Here is a 2,857-nt window from a genome sequence, read left to right on the forward strand (position 1 = left end):
TCTGCTACAGCCTAAAGGAGAAGGAGGAAAGTCATGTTTACGCACTCGCAAATGGTACCAGAGGGCAGTGTTGCCAGGTTTTGGGAGAGAAGTAAGCAAACCAGTTCTAATGAAAACAAACAAAGCCCAAAAGAAGCGATTGATTGATTGATTGATTGATTGATTGATTGATTGATTGATTTATTGATTGAAGTATTTATTAACAGTTTGCAGACACTGACCTCATCGAACCCTGGACAGCCATAAATGGAGAAGACTGGATCATCACCTAGATCTGCATATATGGAGCCGGCCAGCAACTCTACATCTGACCTCAAACCCTTTAGATCTCCATATATGGAGCTGACCTGTGACATGTTGATCCCTCCCCACCCGTCCTTCCTCTTCGATGTCTCCCTTTTGACTGATACCTGTCCATTTAAACTCTAGACTGGCCTTTTGACTGTACTCTAGACTGGCCTGCCCCAAAGTTAGCTGCCCCAATTAGTACAGCCGCAGGCCGAGGCCCGGCAGCCGGCGAAAACTAGAGTTCTCAAGAGGCCTGAAAATGAAGGCCCACCCTTAGATGTCCATATATGGAGCTGACCTGTTCTGACATTCCATATGTTGATCTGACCTCATCAAACCCTGTACACTCAAGACATGATCCATATTATATGGCCAGACCTTTTCAAACCCTGTAGGCTACACTCAAGACACGTACTGCCCCCACTGCCACCCTTAGATCTCCATATGAGACCTGTTGAACTTCTGACATTACACATGTTGTACCTCATCAACCCTGTACACTCAAGACACGCTCCATATATGGCCAGTACCTAATTCATTCCATATGTTGATCTGATCCTCCCATGCCAAAGTGCCAGTGCTCGCCCAGCAGTCTGACGTCACCCAGGCGGATGCGTGCCCTAAAGGGCGAGGTCACTTCTCGCCGTCTGGGCGTCTTTCACTGGTTGTAGCCAGGGTTCATGTGGGGGTCCTCTGTGAGAACCACTGGTTTAAACGACATTAGGAAACAATGTAACGGACCCACAGGTAATACTTTATTGTTTAGTATATATTCAGTGTTGTGAGGCATTGGAACAGGAAGTGTGCCAACAACTGATCACAGCTGATCAGATGATTGGGACTTAATTGCAGCTCAGCTGTGGCACTGTGGTTAAAAACAAGGAAATGCTGCCTCAGTACAGAGAAGACTTGGAACAGACGGCACACAAATGGTGTGGCTGAAGTTGGTTGGTTATGTGGATGGCTAAGGAAAGGGAGGCCAAAGGAACGGTCAAATGCCAACTAACCATGGAACGAACTGATGTCACACACAGAATATAGCACCTAGCTGGAAAGGGGGACAAGGTATTTTATTGATTTGCTTGCACTGTTATTGGTATTTGGTATTATTGTTAAAATGTATGCAGAAGGCTGTTTATGTATTGTGTAATGTACGTTAGTGTTGCATGGAAAATGTATTTTGTGCCTGAGATTGGAACAGTTTATGGATTATATTGTAGTGATTTATGACCATTGATACATTGTATTTTGTTTCTGTCCCAGTTCTATGTTGATCTATGAATAAAGAAACTTCAAAATCATCAGTTCAGACTTCATCCTTAAAAGGCCAGCTGGGTCCGCTACAAACAAGCCCAAAATAAGCAACTACACTAGAAACGAGCCCCATAAAAACGGCAACCTGCAATATTTACAAAGCAACTTTACAAAGCTTATAATAAGCAGGCATGGCAACACTGCCAGATGGAGCCCACAGCCCAGACGGATGGTCGCTCTTGGATTGGTTAGTTGGTTGTCATGGCAACATTTTTATTTTATTTTTTTTACTGTATGTAGGTCTATAGTTTTTCTAATATATTATAATATTAATCTCAATATATATAGTTGCTAAAAACTAGTTTCATTAACCAGTTAACGTTGATGATAGCAGCTAGAGTAACATCCAGACTAAAAAAACACTAGAATGACCGTTCCTCTGGGATATGGGATCTAATACTGGCATAATAACGTTTTCCACTGGGGTTGGAAACAGTGCCCCCAAGTGGTCGACTACCTGCCCTACATCAGGTATAAAGATGTTTTAAATAAAATGCATAAACCGTGTGTGTGTGTGTGTGTGTGTGTGTGTGTGTGTGTGTGTGTGTGTGTGTGTGTGTGTGTGTGTGTGTGTGTGTGTGTGTGTGTGTGTGTGTGTGTGTGTGTGTGTGTGTGTGTGTGTGTGTGTGTGTGTGTGTGTGTGTGTGTGTGTGTGTGTGTGTGTGTGTGTGTGTGTGTGTGTGTGCGTGCGCTTGCGCGTGTGTGGAATGGAACCTTCTTAAAAAAAATAAAAAACATTGTAGATGTTGTTGGATTGACTCAAAGTGGAAAAAACATAATGAGAGTGACAATGACAAATTAAATAGGCTAATTGCCCTCCTGGTGCCTGAAACTGAGCCTGAAACAACTCACGTCAACCCTTTGTTAAGGGGTTAGAACTTTAATACTCTATGGTTAGAACAGGTATATAGGCCTACACTTGCATTGGCAATGTAAACCTATATGTTTTCATGTCAATAAAGCTCCTTTGAATCGAATTGATTGATCTCCTTATTATTATCAGACTGTTAGTAAAGTAAGTAGCCTTGCCGAGCCATGAGGCCCATAGGGCAGGAGCCTATCTCCTGTTTCTGTAGCGTGAGGCAGCTGATGTACAAGTACACCCCCTGGACATGACGCTAATCCAACCCTTGATGCTGAGTGTCAAGCAGGGCCGAAATTCCGGAAATTGTGGTAATTGTGGAAATTAGAAATTGTGGAAATTGGAAATTGCGGAAATTGCACCAGATTGAAGCATTTTCATGGCAAATTTACA

This window comes from Protomyctophum bolini, assembly GCF_963924005.1.
Source record: "Protomyctophum bolini genome assembly, chromosome: 14".
In the NCBI taxonomy this organism is placed as follows: Eukaryota; Metazoa; Chordata; class Actinopteri; order Myctophiformes; family Myctophidae; genus Protomyctophum; species Protomyctophum bolini.